Here is a 19,473-nt window from a genome sequence, read left to right as displayed (position 1 = left end):
CGTGCATCGGGCTCTCCAGTCATATCCGGAGCCATATCTGAAAAATAAATAAATAAATAAATAAAAATTTGCGCCACAATGATGTCTTCGTCGACACCGACGGACTACCAAGTAGTAGTAGTAGGTGAAAGTGGGAGGCAGACTACGCAGAACAGAAGATCTCGAGCCGGATGCGATACATCCTATCATCCTTGATCCCAAACATCATGTCACAAAGCTGCTCATTAACTCATTCAGTGCCAGCCCTTTTCAGAAATTCTAACCTCCCTCAGTGCCAGCCGTTTTTGAGCATTTTGACTGATTTCAAAGAACCACAGAATATTTTGTACTATGACTATCTGAGCTCAGATTCTGAAAGATTGAAGCCTCTACTTTCATCAGAATTTTTTTTGTTTCTGGCTTGTTTTGTTCTCCCGTAATCGGCCGATGAATAGAGCAAGTTTTACACAAATCTTCAGTTTCAGAGACAAAAAGCTGAGAAAACAGCCTTTTTCTAAAGAAAAAAAAAAACCCTGTCAGTGACTTTAAAGCTTGTTTTTTTTTTTTTTTTTTTGCTTTAGTGACAACTCTAACATCTGAACATTGTTCCCTTATATATATATATATATATATATAAAACACTGACACAGGGCTTTTGATGGCAAAATCATTATTATTTTGCTATCTGGGTCAGAGTTGAATGGATGGACATGCCGAGTGTCACTGCTTGCCCTATTTTTTTATCGTGTTATCTCACCATCGCCACACTCCCCAATAATCCACCACCTTTTTGGTCAACTGGAGTCAACTGTTTCGGTCCATACAACGTCAAGGTGGATTGCTAAATTTGGGGTTGGCTATGCAATAAAGTCTTTTATGTTTACAGTTCTTTTATTCTGAAATTGCTTGGTAGTTATGTCACTTCCATTCTGAGCACATCCATCCTCAGTACTAATGCTGCATTCTAAAAGATGAGGGCTCTCTGTGTGTGACTAAGTTAAAGGAGCAGTCTGCAACTCTTATAAAAGTAACTTTCTGTCATATTTGCTAAAGCTGTCACTATGTAAGGACAGCTTTACATCAAACTAGTAGTTTGTGTGAAAAAAAAACAGACTCATTGAGTCCCCCCTGCTGCTCCTGCAGCCTATGGCAGATTGCCAGAATGCACAGCGACCGAGCAAAAAGAACCAATCAGAGACAAGATTGTGTTTGATTGGCTGTCTGACAGCTTTTGCTCACAGGCCCTTTCCTGGAGCTAGAACGCCATCTTTTTTTACAGTGTATGGTCTGGAGGAGTAGAAAGGTAATTACTGCTGCTTGATTTACATTATGTTTGATTTGTAATTGTTACACGAGAAATATGTAGTGTATGTGTTCATGTGTGCGCAGCACTTTTGTGCCGCTCTCGCGATACTTCCACGTCTTCTTCGTTGGTGTTTTAGAACGTTGGCTCCACAATCAGAAAGCGGCAGAGGGGCATTACCGGTCTGCGGACCGCTGCCGTATAGTTCCGTGCTCGTGTGTGCAAATTAGGGTGGCAGCATAGGCGCAAGGCTTTGTTGTGGGGTGGCATCTGCCATCCTATGCCACCCCGGTAGATCCGCCCCTGCACACGGCACCATTAGATAGTCTTATATGTTCCATATCAACATTTGCAAATATTTATTAAATTGAACTAGAATTCATACAAGTTCAAACATAAGCATTGTGACAATAAGCCACCCCACTGTGCATTAAAAATTAAACACGGAACATTTACGCAAACCTGCAACATTACAAATGACAAGGGTAAATAAAAAGTGGTGATAATACTGATTACAACTATGAGAGGTCAGGCTGATAAAAACATGTCTTTGGGCCAATAGGTTTCAGACCCACTAATAGGTTTTTAGACCACCCTAACCCTAACCCTTTGTCATTGAACCATGACCTCTACTATAGTGAATTGCATACCATCTTGTTGTTGTCTTGGAGATGTCTCAGTCAAGACATGCTCTGAAGTGTGCCCTTTGTTGGGTTTATTAGACAAAGCAACTGTAATGACAACACAGAAAAGAAACATGTTGTATGCCATAAATCATGTTTCTTCTAGATCCCCTTTGAGTGTATACTGCTACTCATTTCCAAAAAGTAGAAAAAAAACTCAGCTCAAACTGAGATTTAAATACTCACTCTCTAATGACAAGTCAATTTCATCCAGATGTTTTCCTTGGTTTCACTTAGCAAGCTGTAGGCATTGGGATCAGGACCTTCTTTGGGTTTCTCTCTGGCATTTTCTTCCATGGACTTCAAATCATTTTGATGTTTGGAGATCATTTTTTTCCTTTGCAGGAAACCTCATCCTTCCAGAGGTCATAAAAATAAATGCAGGTTAAGTACTCATGTAGATTTACTTCTTCTGAAGGTTGTCTACTTACTCCCCTTGTCCTGTCTGCAAAAGAGTAGCACTGTGGTTGTTGTCACCCTTATGGCGAAGCTGATCCAACAGCAGGAGTTTCTTTGAAGTTTTCGGTAAGCATATTGCTCTAGCAACATGTTCTTCTTTCTTGTGCTTTGCCTCTACATGATGTGCAATTTTACTCTGTGGCAGGTTGCAATACATGCAGTAATTTTTTTTGTCCCATTTCTTTTTCTCTCCCTTGTGGCACCTCTTCACTGTTGGTTGGCGTACCTTCTTCTTTCTCATCAGCTCCCTCATCTCTCATCTGTGTCGTTGTCCAGGTCACCATCAATTTTCTGAGAGAGGCTAGAATGGATCTTGTTCACTTGTTTTTCTTCATCCAAGTGTCATCAGTATCATCAAGATTCTGTCAAAAAACAAAGCATGAAATTATTTCAGTTTGGGACATGCAGATGGAAACCTCATGCCAGTTCAAGTCTCATCTTTTAGCAATACTGAATTATTCTCAGAACTACAGCTCTTTTGCATTTAAGGTGTGTTAATTAATTAAGTTTTGCTTAATTAAAATGATTTCAAGATCACACATTTCTTAATGTATTCCAAATATAATCCAAGACATATTCATTACGGGACTGAACTCCTATCTTTCAAATCACGTTTCACTCTGCTTTTAATATTTAACCATCCACTCATTTCATGCCTGTTTTTTTCTTTTTTCTGATTTATATTTTTATGTTTGATTACTGTATTGCTGTTATTTTAGCTTGCATGTCTGGAAAAACACTTTCAAATAAAATGTACAGTTTTATTTGAATGTTGCAGGTTTGTTAATTACATTAAACATGTAAATGTTTAATGTAATTAAACATTTACATTCATATTCTGTTTCATCTCCTGTAATTAGACCACATTAAAACCGTAGATGATGAGAACATGTAGAACAGAAGTCTTTTTCCATTGGTTGATCTGTAATGTGTTTTAATGCATTACAAAATGACATCATTCAAAAATGACAATGTGATTAAGACTCAAAAACCAGTAAGAGAACCTTAAAATCTATCCTGAAACACACAGGGAGCCACTGCAGATGTTTTAAAATTGGTGTAATGTGGCCCATCTCCTTTACCACAAACATCATGTTTTTCCCCTGTGTAGCTGCTCATAAGTCAGAAAAGATTTGGCTTATCCGTTACACTTTGACCACAAACATCAAAACCAAAACATTAACCTTCAGTGTGAGTTCTCATGTGTCGCTTCAGATCAAACCTGCGATAAAACCTTTGACCACAAACATCACAAACATGGGGTTTCTCTCCTGTGTGAATTATCATGTGTCCAGAAAGATTCCTCTTAGAAACAAATTGTTTCCCACAAACATCACAACCAAAAGGTTTCTCTCCTGAGTGGATAATTATGTGTCTTTTTAAAGACAAGTTGCAGCCAAACCTCTTTCCACAAATTTCACAACTAAAAGGTTTCTCTCCAGTGTGAATTCTCATATGATTAACCACATCACACTTGATAATAAACCTTTTCTGACAAACATTACATTCATGTGGTTTCTCTCCTGAGTGGACGATCATGTGTCTTTTTAAAGACTGGTTGCGGCCAAACCTCTTTCCACAAACATCACAACTAAAAGGTTTCTCTCCTGTGTGAATTCTCATATGATTAACCACATCACGCTTGGCAATAAATCTTTTCTGACAAACATTACATTCATATGGTTTCTCTCCTGAGTGGATAAACATGTGAGACTTCAGATGAGTCTTCTCCCTAAATGGTTTTCCACACACGTCACAACCAAAGGGTTTCTCTCCTGTGTGAATTCTCATGTGGATCTTTAGATGTGCTCTGTCGTTGAAACAATTCCCACACATGTCACAACCAAAGGGTTTCTCTCTGTTGTGTGATGTTCCTTTGGTGTTGTTCTCAGTCCTAACCTCAGATGTTTGAAAGCTCTCACAGCTCATGTCCATGTGTTCACTCTGAGCTTCAGACTGGGACAAAGGTTCCCTCCAATCCTCACTGTCTTCAGTGTCAGAGCAGTCTGTTTCCTCTCCATCACTGTCTGGTTGTGTACAAGTGTTTGCTGCTTCTGGGCCTTCACTGATGTCTCCATTTGGTTCTACTTTCATGAGTTTAGCTGAGCTGCAGGTTGAAGGTTCTCCTTTGATGTTCTCCTCACTTTGTCTCCAGTGTAGCAGAGAACACTGAGCTTCCTCCTCTTCATCTTCAGTCTTCAGAGTAACAGCCGTGATATCTGTCTCCTGCTTTTCCTCCAGACTTTCCCACAGTTCTTCCTCTTCCTTCTTTATGTGGAGATGATCCTGTAGCTGCAGTCCATGAGTGGATTCTCCTTTACAGGTAAAAAAAAAAAAGTTTGTTTGATTTTGTTGTTATTGTGTATATTTTTCTCTCAATGGTGTTTATTTTTTGTTGTTTTGTGTGTTTTTGGAGTAATTTTGTTTGTTTTGGTTGTAAAAATTTTTTTTCTCATAGTAGTCCCTCGCTATGAAGCGGTTCACCTTGGCGGCCTCGGTGTTCCGCGTTTTTTTTTTTACAGTGCAATTTTGGATTCATTTTTTTTTACAGCGTATGAACGGGCATTGTGTTCTCCGTCCTGATTGGCTAATGCTGCGTTCACCCACCAGCGACACATCCAACACAGTGAGTTTCACTGCCTGCTGAAGCGAGGAGCTGCGCTCCTTTTTCTCCTCTCACAAACATAAACCACTCGCGAAAAAAGCCGGTGTGATTAGCGGCTAATGCTATCCTAGCTCAGTACTACAGAGAGAACTTTTACCTGCTACTACCACCTCCTCGCCGATTCTCCTCCACGCCAAATTATTCCTAGTCCGGTCCTGGTTATAAAGGCCGTGTCATACAGCTCCAGGTGGTCACACACAGCTTCTACTCCATGGTTGACAGGGTAAACAGACCGGTGTCCGTGTTGACGGCCTGATGTCATCGTCAACAAAGACTGATGGCGTTTGGCATCAATCAAACAGGTTTATGTTTTAAAATCTACGAAGGTTTCAATTTTGAGAGTGTTTAAACGAGAGAAATGTTAATTCCTGTCTGAGAAAAGTGTATAAAGTGTGTGGTGAGGGGTTTTACAGCCTTAAAACGTATGTTTTAATAGTAAATAGTAAAAAATAAAGCTGACTACTTAGCGGATTTCGCCTATTGCGGGTTATTTTTTAGAACATAACCCCCGGAATAAACAAGGGACTACTGTATTTCTAGGTTGTCACGATACTGGAATTTAAAACTCAATACCGATACTCAATGCCATTTTCGATACCACGGGGCAAAAAAAAAAATCTAAATTCAGATGCATAATCTCCTTTAATAAACTATGAACAGTATACAAAGTATTTTTAAATTAAGTGAAATGTAGTGCAACATTTTACAACACTTGTAAACAACAAAAACTGCAACACTTTTTGAGAAAGTATAACAAAATTTAGCAGCACCTCTAAACAATAAAAACTTAAATAAACTTTTTTTAAGAACATAGTGCAAAACAAATACTATTAAATATTCTTAAGAACAATGTGCCAAATTTAAAAACAAGTGTTCTGGTCATAATAAAAGTATTTAAATAGGCTCAAAAATGAGAATGCTCAAGTATTCGGCTACAGCCCTGTTCATTTTTGGTGCTTTTGGTGACTTGGCTGCATATTTTCTTTGCCAGACAAAAAGGGCTGGTAGGGTAGGCTGAGTCTCAGGTTGCCATGATTTCTGTCTAGTAGCTGCTGGACGACTTTTCTCAGCTTCATTCTGGGACTTTAAGAGAAACATAACACTTTCAGACAAAATAATTGTATTATCCTTTAATTAAACATAGTCTGTTTATGTTACAGACAGGCAGGGCTGTAAACATTTGCTGCCAAGCTCCCACATTAACGTTGGTTGTCATCAGCTAACTCAGTGTTATGATGAGGTAGTGTTGGGCCCTATGAAATCCGTTTCATTGTTTATTAAATTCCGTTTTATTTTTTTCTAAGGTCCGTGTTTTCCACTTCAATTTTTTAAAATTCCATTTTTTTACTCAAATTATTAATCATTTTTTTCAGAAAATAATAGTTTTTAACTGCTGTGAAAATAAATACTAAAAAATAAAAAAACCATAATCAAACAAAAATGTATGTCAAAATAAAGTAAGATACAATTAAAAGGTAGATATAAGTTGTAGTGGTATGGATTATACCGACAGCTCCTTTTTAATGATATGTGTCATAAAAATTTATGAAAACACCATTAATGTCACAGTCACCCAATTTCCCCTCAGGATTCAATGGTTTGCTGAATCTGAGCAGGTTTATTGATTAAGTTTTGATCAACTTAATTTAAATTAAACTAATTTTAATGATCCTGATGACATTGTTCCAGACCATAATGATTACACAAAAATAAATGGACACAAGGATATAAGGTTATTTCACCACTAGGGGTCAGAATATTTGACAATATCAAAAGTTATCATTAATCTACGATGTTTCAGACTCTACAATCCCTGGTATTGATGGTCTCGTCCACAACAACATGCAACTTTTTCCCACAGATCTTCTGTAGCACAGATGAGATGTTGATCAAACACTCTGAGCAGGTGAAGCTGATTAAAGCTGATCACGTTCTCACGGAGAGCCGCTGCGCTACATGAAAAACGGACAAAGTTTTACAGGCACAGCAAAGTTAAACGGGCACTGGTGGCTCTGAATTTAGGAGTCAGTGATGATTAGCGCAGTAATTTTTGGCAATTTTAGACAGTGTTTGAGTGTTTTAGGCAGTGCGTTGTGCAGCCAGGAAAGGAGGGTGCACCTAATGAGCGCTCCTGGAACATTTCAAACGTCCCTTGCCTCACGATGACGGCGTTTCATGTCGATTCTGTCCATTTCCGCATTAAACTGTTTTCATTGGTCGATTCCGTGATTCCGTCCGCGATTTTGTTAACGCGGATTTTATAAGGCCCTATTAGTGTATTCAGCTGCAGCTGAGGGGAGGGACTGCACTTGTGTCTGCATAAATAAAGTTGTGACAATTGAAACAGGCAAGGAAAAAAAAACTGGAGATGAACCATAGATATATTAGGAGATGAACAAGGCAATGTTAGTATTGATACTTTTGCAAGTATCGTATCGGATACTCGCTTTGTGGTATTGATACTTTATTCAGGATAGAGTTAATTATTTCTGCATTATTTTGTAGTTGTCTTGGGAAATGTAACATTTACACATTATTGTTCAAAGTAAACAGACTAAATGTTGCCACGAAATCTCATGATATGACAGACTTCAGCTTCTGGAATGTAAATATCTCTAAGACACAGAATAAACCACACGTTTTGGGGCAATATCATTTCCACCATATTTTTCACTGGAAAGCTTATGGATTCATGTCTCGCTTTAGACCAAGGTTGGATTCAAACCCCTGACCCTATGCATTTCCTTATCTGCTGTGCCACTGTAGCCTTTGTATTGCGACACTCACTCTAAGGTCAATAATTATATAACAGCAACACCCATATCCCCGTCACAGATAGCAGTGGGCTGCCACAACATTGTGGGCAGTCTGGGAAGCAATTTGGGGGGTGGAGGAGGAAGTGAAAGAGGGAGGTATGCAGGGTGCCCATGGCGGCGTCGGACAGTCCAGTCCAGACTGGGGTTTAGGTTACGAGTGACGAACCGGGCACCCTCGCGGACACTGACGCATCCCCCATGAGCTCGCCTGCGGCAAGTCCGTTATGGCCCTCGGAGCGGGCCGCGTAAACACGTTGCTTGGCGGGGGACCACAGCATCTAGGACATTCTGCTCCTCTTTGGTGCTAAACTTTGTGCAGTGTCGGTTTCTGTTGAGCCTGAGGCCGTTTTTCAACAGGTTAAATCTCCATCCGCCTGCTTTGCTTAGCGCTTCTCCGCTTGCAAGTCATGTAGCCAGAACTTTTTTCATTTTTTTCAGTTTTTGCAGTTAGGAAATCTCATTTTATCATATTGCGATATCTATCTATCTAGGAAGTTCTGTGTGCGTGTGGAGTGAATTTCTCCCTAACGCGGTGTCGGTTTGACCTGAAACTTTTTTAATAGCTTCCACATTGCGCGAGCGTGTGGATCCGTTATTTTGGAGTTATTTGGTGATTCAATTTTGAAACGTTTATTTTCATTTTATTTTGAAATCACAGCGGACTCAACGCTGGTTACACCGGACGGAGGGTTAGACCAAAGAGGGGGGACGGGCATCTGAGCAGCCGCACTCACACTGGTATACTAGCAAAGCCCTCAAGTCTCCCGCATTTCAACCTGATGTGAGTTACTGAGTGCATCCACGTGTGCGGCTGATGCGTGTGCGTCCCACTGATATACTAGCAAAGCTCTTAACTCACGCATTGGGCGTGAGACACACGGGCACGGCTGAAGCGCGTGCGTGGAGCCCACGGAGGAGAGACGGACAGTTAGCGAGTCACACACACACAAACACGGCTAATGCGTGTGCGTGAGAGTGTGGTACCACAACCACACACACACACACACACACACGCACACGCACACGCACACGCACACAATTTGTTTTCTATTATTGTTCAAAATGTTTGAACATGTTCCAAACGTTAAAAAGTGAAAACTCAAACATGAAATGTAATATCTAAAATCAGGAATATCTTGGCCCAAAGTGATGCTGAAAAACTAATCCATGCATTTGTTACATCTAGACTAGATTATTGTAACTCTTTACTGTCAGGATGTCTCAATAACTCACTAAAACGTCACCAGTTAATTCAGAATGCTGCAGCTAGAATACTAACAGGTACTAACAGTAGAGAGCATATTTCTCCAGTATTGGCTTCCCTTCATTGGCTTCCTGTAAAATCTAGAATAGAGTTTAAAATCCTCCTGTTAGCATACAAAGCTCTACATGATAAAGCTCCTGTGTATCTTAGAGACCTGTTAGTGCCCTATCGTCCAGGCAGATCACTCCGCTCTCAGTCTGCTGGTCTTCTGCAAATTCCTAAACTGTCCAGAAGTAGAACAGGGGGCAGAGTGCTTAGCTACCAGGCTCCTCCCCTTTGGAACCAGCTCCCAGTCTTAGTACGGGAGGCTGCTACTCTCGCCACCTTTAAAAACAAACTCAAAACCTACTTATTTGCTAAAGCTTATATCGTATAATAGCAATAACCTAAAACAAACATGGTCTCGTTGTTTGGTCACAATCACAGACTATTACACGTAAATGGTCAACATCTCAGACCATTGTGAGAGAACGTTCCAATCATAACCTATTCATTTACTAAAGCGTACATCGTATAGTTGCAATAATTTAAATGCGGGCAAGTGTCTCTACTGTAGTGATCGCTGAGATCACTACGTGCGCCCATGACAAGACAAAATCTCGTCTGTAATGGTGCATACTCAGAGCATGGTGGATGGCCACTAGATGTTTAATATTAATATTAACCTAACCACTAGAAACGACTGTATCATAGTGTATCATGTTTTTCCTGTAGTCTGTGCTTCACCTCGCCCTCCGCTATTTGTACTGTTTCAGGTGTCTTGATTAGGGTTGAGTACTGGCAAGGATGTTGCAATACGATACGTATCGCGATACGTGGGTCACGATGCGATATTCTACCCAGTTAATATCAAAATTAAATGTAGAGATGAAAAATCAGCTGTATATGTTCATCAGAAGATATTGATCATTCAGAGGACAAATTCAGTCAAAACTATTTGCTTCAAAACATCCTATTTATTATTTATTATTAGTGTTTTTGCACATTTTCACTGAAAAAAGAAAATGCAGTGTTACTGCCATCATAAAATAAAGTTTTCACTGAAACTTCTGTGTAGCAGTCTTAAAGTAACCATGACGACATAATGACGGCATTGTAACAACTGTAAGTGAGAACATTAAGGATAAATCACCCTGAGTTACTGATGATGCATAAAAATAAGAAAAAATAATTGATCCTATTGTATCAGTTTAAACACTGATCTCAACAGATTATATGAAACTAAAATGTCTGGGTATACATAAATATTGCAGGTATTACACACTGCCATCAAATAACCATTGCAACACATTGAAAGCATTGTAACCACCACTGAAATATTGCACAAATACACAAAAATATTTCTTAAATATAAAAAAAATTTAAAAATCGCGATATATTGTGAAATCGAATTTTTTTCACACCCCTAGTCTTGATGTTGGAGCTGGCGGTTCCTCATCAATGGTTCGCCGCTCAACTAGTCTGGGACACTCAGATTTGCGCTACATACATACGCACTGTAATAGTAATCACAAATGAAATAAATTGTTCAACCATAATGGTGACATACTCAGAGTAGAACTTACCTCTCTTTCAAGAATCGGAAACTCATATTATTATTATTTCCCATATTTGCGCCCAAAAATAGGTTGAATATAACCTACTTTTTGAAATTAGAAGTCATTGCACTATATATATATATATATACAGTATATATATATATATATACACATATATATTCTCTATCTATCCTTTATTTATCCCTCATCCTTTATGTTGATTATTATTATTATTATTATTGCTGCTGGCTTGTTTCTTTGTTCTTTGTTTTTTGTTTCGCGCACCGACTACCAAGACAAATTACTTGTACTGTCTTAAAAAACTGTACTTGGCCATTAAAACATTTCTGATTCTGATTCACTTCAAAATAAAAGTAAACATTGATTACCAAACAGGAAGTCGGCTGGAATCCTCTTGATCTGGAACGAAGCTTTTATTTCCAGTTTCTGGGAAACAGTAAATATATTTAATCAGTTAATGATGAGTGTGAGCAGCTGTAGAAATATATAATCTAGAAGAGTCTGCAGTAAACATGGTAATAGATCTGTGATGCTACCTCCTCAGGTTCTCTGACAGTCTGCATGGCCTCCTGCCTTTGCTGAGTCATGATCTCCTTCATCAACTGCAATTATTCACAACGAAAAATTAAACAAAAGGTCAACATTAAATCAAATGCTCACTGTCCACATGTCAGAATAGATCAGCATAGATCTACAGTATATGTGCAGGAACATACGTAGCATAAATCTATATGAACACAAAATACATATTAAAGATTTATAAGAAGAGGAACATGAGTAAAATAGATCTATATGAACAGGAATGTACGTAGCATAAATCTAAATGAACAGGAACATACTGTATATGAACATGAACATCTGTAGCACTAGTGTATATATGAACAGAAACATAAGTATCATAGACCTATCTGAACAGGAATGAATGTGGTATAAATCTATATGAATACTAACATTTGTAGCACCGATCTATATAAACAGGAATGTATGTAGCATAGATCAATGACAACAATAATCAGGAATAAATATATTGTCCCTGGTAAGGGTAGTAGATCTAACAACTGGTCCAATGTATGTGATGCAGTACGGGGCCACATTAATTCTGTCTCCGGTATGTTTCCAGGTTTTATTATCACCCGATTTATCAGCTTTTTAAAGCAGTGGCGGCTGGTGGATAGAGGGCGCAAGGGCGCCGCCCCCCCACTCACCATGTTAGTTTGAGTAGACATAAAAAATATATGAAATTAATAAAGAATTAAAAATACTACAAAGCAGAGTTATATCTGTATTTAGATAATCAGAATAAATATCATATAGATAATAATGATGTATAAAGTTGTTTCGTTTATCTGTGTCTGATTGGTGACGTGTTTTCTTCTTGGGGCGCAAAAATCTTTACCGTCCACTTTCACCAAATATTGTGCATTCGCAATAACTCCTCTTCAATACGAGTCAATGGAGTGTCTCTGGGCGCAGTTTACCTGCGTCCAGATACACTTTGTGGCAGTGCAGAGTTGAATGCAGCTGGATCATTTACACAACACCCTCCTCCTGCCATGGGAGTCCGTCATAAAGTGGCTTTGACAGGTGAAGCCGTGGGACGTTAGAAGGAGAAGCAAAATGAAGAAAGAGAAATTAAATAATTCTGCTTTCCCTGCCTACCTGCTGACTCAGCATGGATAAAGACAGGTAGGACCCATTTAAAGCACTTTTCAGAGAAGGCAAAAAAACATAAAGTACATTTGATGATTTCAAATGTTGAATATGTCCATATTTGTAAAACTAGGTCTTAAATTATATTTTGTCAGGTCTTAAATTATGTTGGTCACTTCCTTTTTCATCCAATTACTTGTTAAACTAACTAAAACTAAAAAAGAAGAAAAACTTAAAATCTGAAAAATAAAATTAAAAAAAACAAAACAAATTAAATTAAATTTCAAGAAGGCAAGGCAAATTTATTTGTATAGCGCATTTCATACTCAAGGCAACAAGGCTTTACATGATAAAACATTCAATTGTTTAAAATCAATAAGAACATTTAAAATCATCAGTAAAATCAATTAAAATCATCAACAAACACATGACATCAACAACATGAAGATAAATCTCCCTCTCAATCATACGCAGTAGAGAAAAACAGTGACTTTAACTTTGTTTTAAAAATGTTCACATGTGATGCTGACTTCAGCTCTGTGTCCATAGATCTGAGAGACCTGCTGGGTTCATACCTGACTAACATCTCACTGATGTATTCTGGACCAAACCCATTCACAGATTTATACACCAGCAGCAGAACTTTAAAGTCTATTCTGAGGCTGACTGGGAGCCAGTGTAAAGACTTTAAAACTGGAGTAATGTGTTCTGACCTCTTTGTTCTGGTTCAGACCTGAGCTGAACCAGCTGTAGCTGTTTGATGCTCTTTTGGGGGATTCCTGTCAGAAGACCATTACAATAATCCAGTCTGCTGGAGATAAAAGCATGGACCAGTTTCTCCTGATCTTTCTGAGCCATTAAACCTTTCACTCTGGAGATGTTCTTTAGGTGGTAGAAGACGTTTTTGTGATAGATTTGATCTGATGCTGAATGTAAGATCTGAGTCAATCAGAACACCAAGGTTTTTGACTTGGTCTTTATTTTCTAAAGATCCAGACTCAGATAATTGCTGACAGCAGTCCTCTTTTCCATGTTACCAAAGAAAATCACCTCCATCTTGTCATGGTTTAGTTGAAGGAAGTTTTCACTCATCCAGCAGTTTACTTTTTCTAAGCAGTCACACAACACCTCAATGGGACCATAGTCATCTGGGTTCAGTGATAGATATAGTTGTGTGTCATCTGCGTAGCTCTGGTAATCAACCTTACAGTAATGTAAAATTTGTCCTAAAGGAAGCATATAGAGGCTAAACAGAAGAGGTCCAAGAACAGAAGTACAATAACCCTGACACACACTCACTCACTCTATTGTATATACCAAAGTTTCTCAAATTGGGGTACGCAATGGCATTACAAGGGGGGGAGAGAGAGAGAGAGAGAGAGAGAGAGAGAGAGAGAAGGAAAGTTAACAAATGAAAGCATTAAAAATATGGGGTTTTATGATGTTTATTTCTTTAGTTCAAAATGATAATAATACTAAATATTAACAGCAATTCACAAAACAACAAAAACACCAAATAAGAGAAAAATATACTGAATAATAAAAAGAACAGACAACCAACAACAAAATATGCAAAATGACATCAAAAGCACACACTAAGAAAGAAAAGATAATATTATCAGCAACACACAAAATGACAACAAAAACACACTAAATATGAGAAAAACACACAAGATTGCTACAAATTAAACAAACATAACAGAAACACATTCAAAACAACATAAGAAACAGATTGAAATGTAATAATTCAAATAATACCAACCACACACAAAAACAAAATACACAAAATGAAATGATACTAATTAGATCACAAACTGAAAAAACAAGGATCATAAATGATAAAAACTATAGAAATAAATATATATTCATGAGGCACTAAATACTGTTTCTTTCAACTTATTTACAAAATTAGATTCTTTAAAATGTGTGTTATCACTCATTAATTCCATCATTATCATCTATAGATGTTTTTTCATAGTATTCTGAGCAAAATGTGGTACAGTAGTTGGACATAAGGGGGGACTTGGATTCAGAAATGACAGAAAGGGGTACATGAGCCAAAAAAGTACTACTGGTATATACTACTACTATATACTATATTTGTTCTTACTTGTTTATGGGTTCAATGATAATAAATGTGGTTAGTTTGAAAACAGCTCTGTAAGTGGAATTTCCCTTACTTATTTGTTCAAAGCTACACAAACCTTGTTTTTGGTCTATATCTATATCTATTTTTAAGCCCCCCAATACTAGTATCGGCAGCAAATATCCTGAATTGCAAGGGCTCTAATATCTAGTATAGATCTATATGAACAGTAGTGCACATATCTAGTATAGATCAATAGAACATACCTGTCAATTATCCCGTTTTACCCCTCTTTTCCGCCATCTTCCCGTATTAGTATTTTTTTGTAAATATCCCGTATTTTAATGTAATAATAAGTAAAAGATGTAAGCACCACAGATGTAAAGTCTGCAATAAATGTGTCTAATAAGTCATTAGTGAATACCAGAGAACCATATGAGTGATCATGATAAATTATAAGAAAATATGTAATAAAATAAAATGTTAATGTCTGACTGCAGTGGGCGCCTGAAAAGTTCCCTTATTTTCAAATTCAAAACTTGACAGGTATGCTATAGAACAGTGATTCTCAACTGGTGGGTCGCAGACCAGTACTAGGTGGGTCGCGGACAGCTGGTCAAAAATAAATAAAAAATAATGTCTTTCATGTTGAACTTGTCTTTTATGTTGAAAGAAACTTTTTTTTTGACAGGCATGCTGTTAAACGCATGTTACACACGAAAATATATAGATTTATGTTTTAAAAAAGATTATGTATGTGTTTTCAACAGCTGTTTTTGAAAAACAAAACTTGGTCTGAAGAATTCTAAAAAACAAAAAAAAAAAAGAAGAAAGTGGGTCGCGAATTAATGCCTGTGGCAAAATGTGGGTCCCAGGGTGAAACAGATGAGAACTCCTGCTATAGAAGTCCTCGTACAGTGAGATGCTACACAGTACCACATCTGTGGTGCTGAGCTGGTGTTACGGTTCAACTGGTGACCGTGTTACCCTGAGACTGGGCTGAGTGGAACGGTCAGTGTAAGGAAGATAAAAACGGTACAGATGTTCTCCTAAAGAAGGTTTGACCGACAATAATCAGCTTTAAAGACGGAAAGCAGCTTCTTACCTTCTCCTCCTCATTCTTCTTCTACTATTTTTTTCAAATTCTTCTTCTTCTTCTTCTTCTTCTTCTTCTTCTTCTTCTTCTTCTTCTTCTTCTTCTTCTTCTCCTGGGGGTTTTAAGACAGTTGGCAATCTTAAAAAGTTCATTACCGCCACCTACTGGATTTTAGGTGGACCGGAATTTAAGAGGACCAAGACTTGTAATAAATAAATAATGAAGTAAATAACCCCGGTTATTTACTTTACACTAAATAAAGTAAATAACCCCGGTTATTTACTTTACACTAGCCATGCTGCAGCCGTGCCGACATCCGCTAACTTAGTGTTATGATGAGGTAGTTTAGGTCCTTATGAAATCTGTTTTATTATTTACCAAATTCCGTTTTATTTATTTTTTTAAATTCCGTGTTTTCCACTTACATTTTTTTAAATTCCGTTTTTTTTTTTTTTTTTTTTTTTTTTTTTTTTTTTTTTTTTTAGAAATATAATTATTTCGGTGGGTTGCTCCGCCGGCCGGTCTGGGCGCCTTGGCCTGGTTCCCTGGGGCGCGCCTTCGCTGAGCGTGCCGCTGGCGCGGTGGGCCGGGCCGCCCCCTCCCCCTCCTCCTCGGGGGCTCACTTGGAGGACCGCAGGGGCCGGCTTGTGTAGCTTCGGGGGGAGGGTAGGGTGAGTTGTGGGGCCTCCCCTGGGCCGTGCTAGGTGGGTGTGTGTGGTGGCGCGGCCGGAGGCAAATAAGTGATATAAAAAAAAAAATAAAAAAAAAGAAATATAATTATTTATTATTAATTTTTTTTTAACTCCTGTGAGGAAACAAAATATATTTTTTCTATAATCAATATTTTTCTTATTGTATTTTTCACATTTTGTGTGTTTTCTAGTGCTGGAGACATTGTCACTTCTCAAAGAGCAGCCAAACTACTGGGCATGTTGACCAGCTCCTGTTCCTACATAAAAACCTTGAAAATGATGCCACTTCCGCACCTCCACTCCGGTAGATATAATAATAATAAATAGAATGATTTGAAGCAAATAGTTTTGACTCAATTTGTCCTCTGAATGAACAATATCTTCTGATGAACATATACAGCAACTTGATTTTTCATCTCTACGTTTAATTTTGTTATTAACTGGGTAGAATATCGCAATGTATCGTGATATCCCATATATATTGTGATAATATTGTGTTGTGACCCAAGTATTGTGATACGTATTGTATTGCAACATCCTTGCCAATACTCACCCCTAGTTCCGACAAAGTCATTTGATTGGACAAGAGACATTCCACGAGTTCTGATATAGAGCAACAACAACACGGGGACTTTTTAACACTCCTTTCACTTATGAGCAGTTTATTTGTTTATCTGCAGTATTTATGTTAATACATATCATGTATATAAGCCATGTGGAAACAAATATAAAGATGTATGTACACATATTATCAAGTCACCAGGTGACCCAAGGGCACTTAACAGTACATGATAAAACCACAACAACATAAAACCACAATAAAATTTAAGCTAAAACAGTATAAAAACCACAGTAAAAATGAAGCTAAAACACAGAGACAGAGCAGGGGGGTCAGGTGGGAAATGCTGTTGTGAATAAGTGAGTTTTGAGTCCGGCTTTGAATTGTGAGAATGAGTCCATGCTCCTGAAATCCAGAGGTAGTGAGTTCCAGAGCCGGGGAGCAGAGCGGCTGAAAGCTCTGCTCCCCATGGTGGTAAGGCAGGCTGGTGGAGGGAACAGATGAATGAAGGAAGATGATCTGAGGGAGCGAGATGGAGTGTGGACGTGGATGAGATCAGTCAAGTAAGGGGGGCAGTGAGGTGAATGTCCTGAAAAGTTAACCGAAGGATCTTGAAGTGGATGTGAGATTGAATGAGAAGCCAATGGAACTGGCGGAGGACAGGAGTGATGTGGGAGATAGAGGGGGTTTTGGTGATGATGCGGGCAGCTGAGTTCTGGACTAACTGAAGTTTATGGAGGGATTTGCTGGGGAGACCAAACAGAATTGCAATAATCGAGCCTGGAAGTGACGAGACTGTGGACAAGGATAGTGGCAGTGTGAGGGGTGAGGGAGGGGCGGAGGCGATTAATGTTGCGGAGATGGAATGCAGACCGGCTGATATTATTGATTTGGGATTTGTACGAGTGCTGTCGAGGATGACACCCAGACTCTTAACCTGTGGGGAGGGGGAAATGGAGGAGTTGTCATGTGGATGCAGAAACTATTGGATTTGGAAAGTGTTGATTTTATACCAATGAGGAGAACCTCTGTTTTGTCACTGTTGAGTTTTAGGAGATTATTATTTAACCATGATTTAACTTCTGTAATACAGTCAATAAGGGAAGGGTGGGGGGGGGGGGGGGGGGGGGGGTAGAAGATGGTTTACTGGTCAGGTAGCTGGGTGTCATCTGCGTAGCAGTGAAAATGAATGCCAAATTTACGGAAGATATTGCCAAGGGGGAGAAGGTAAATAATTAAGAGAAGGGGCCCCAGGGCTCAGTCCTGGGGCACACCTGTAGTGACAGGGGAGGGTTTAGATTTGAAGGATTTGAGCTGGATGAACTGAGTGTGGCCTGAGAGATAGGATTTAAACCAGTTAAGGGGGGTGTGGGTAATGCCGATGGAAGCTAATCTGTTCAGAAGGGTGGTGTGAGAGATGGTCAAATGCCACACTCAGGTCGAGGAGGATGAGGATGGTGAGGAGTCCAGAATCAGCTGCCACGAGGAGGTCGTTGGTTATTTTTATGAGTGCTGTTTCAGTGCTATGGAGGGGGCGAAAACCGGACTGGAACTGTTCATAAAGGTTATTGTGTGATAGGTGAGAGTGAAGATGGCAGGCAAATGTTTTTTTTGAGAATTTTACTGTTGAAGGCGAGATTTGAGATGGGACGGAAGTTATTGAGATTGTTTTTTTTTAGGATTGGGGTTATTGCAGCAGTTTTGAAGGATGAGGGAACAGTTCCAGTGATGATAGATGAGTGATGATGGCAGATATGATGGTAATCAGAGAGGAGAGGGAGGCTTTGACCAGGAATGTGGGGAGAGGGTCCAACTGACAAGAGGATGGGTTGGACTGACGGATGAGGTCTGAGATTTCAGAGGGAGTGGGGAGTTGGAAAGTGGAAAAGGAATGATTAAATGGGAAGGATTCTGGTGGGATGGGGATAGGAGAGTTCTGACTGAGGTGGCGATGAATGTTCTGGATTTTTGAGGAGAGAAATGACATTAAGGTTTAACAGGATGAGTAGAAATGAGGTGGCAGTGAGTCAGGGGGGCAGGTGAGTTTATTGAGGAGAGAAAACAGAGACTTGGAGTTACCTTTATTTGAACTGATTAAACTGGAATAATATTTTGATTTCTTTATAGCAATGGACTCTTTGTACTGGAGGATGTGGTTATTGTACATGTCTTTGTGAATAGTGAGGTTGGTTTTTTTTTATGGAGGCGCTCGATTTGGCGACCTCTGGCTTTCATGAGCCGGAGATGGTGTGTGAACCAAGGGGCAGGAGTAGAGAATGAAACAGACATGGATTTTAACGGAGCCAGGGAGTTGAGAATGGAATGGTGTGTAGTGTAATTCATAACCAGTTCATCAGGGGTGGAAAATGTATTTATGTCCAGGTGGTGGTCAATACTGGAGGTGAGGGTGTTGAGATTTATATTTTTAATGTTGCGGAATGATATGAGAGCTTAGTGGTAGTAATGGTGAGAGCAGCATTGAATGAAAGGAGAAAGTGATCAGTTATGAGTTCATCAGTTTTACTCTTTGTACAACAAAAAGTGTGCAATGCTTCTTGATTAAGAACGTACCTTGTTTGCCCAGCACAGCAATAAAAATACTACTCGCCAACTTCCCTTTAATGTATTTAATGTGTGATTTCCAGGAGATCTTGTGGTCCAA

The 19,473-nt window shown here is 38.9% G+C and overlaps 1 protein-coding gene and 1 long non-coding RNA gene across 7 annotated transcripts in view; one reads left to right on the top strand and one right to left on the bottom strand.

The window, feature by feature from the left end:
* LOC114474023 (zinc finger protein OZF-like) overlaps positions 1-19,473 on the top strand; it is a 122,123-nt gene that overhangs the window by 92,416 nt on the left and 10,234 nt on the right. The gene's annotated exons all lie outside the window — the stretch shown is intronic.
* LOC114474038 (uncharacterized) lies at positions 656-15,625 on the bottom strand. 4 transcript variants are annotated; one of them, XR_003675337.1, is made up of 5 exons: positions 15,570-15,625; positions 11,265-11,330; positions 11,097-11,154; positions 2,152-2,786; positions 656-2,013 (listed from the first exon to the last, which is right to left on the bottom strand). It is a non-coding gene; the product is annotated as an uncharacterized LOC114474038 (long non-coding RNA). The 4 variants fall into 4 exon arrangements; XR_003675338.1 differs by lacking the exon at positions 656-2,013 and having other exon boundaries at positions 2,057-2,321; positions 2,397-2,786; XR_003675339.1 differs by lacking the exon at positions 656-2,013 and adding an exon at positions 12,207-12,303 and having other exon boundaries at positions 2,057-2,786; positions 15,570-15,621.

This window comes from Gouania willdenowi, chromosome 13, assembly GCF_900634775.1.
Source record: "Gouania willdenowi chromosome 13, fGouWil2.1, whole genome shotgun sequence".
Lineage (NCBI taxonomy): Eukaryota > Metazoa > Chordata > Actinopteri > Blenniiformes > Gobiesocidae > Gouania > Gouania willdenowi.
Note: the sequence above shows the minus strand (reverse complement) of the source record. Positions and strands in the feature narration are given on the sequence as shown.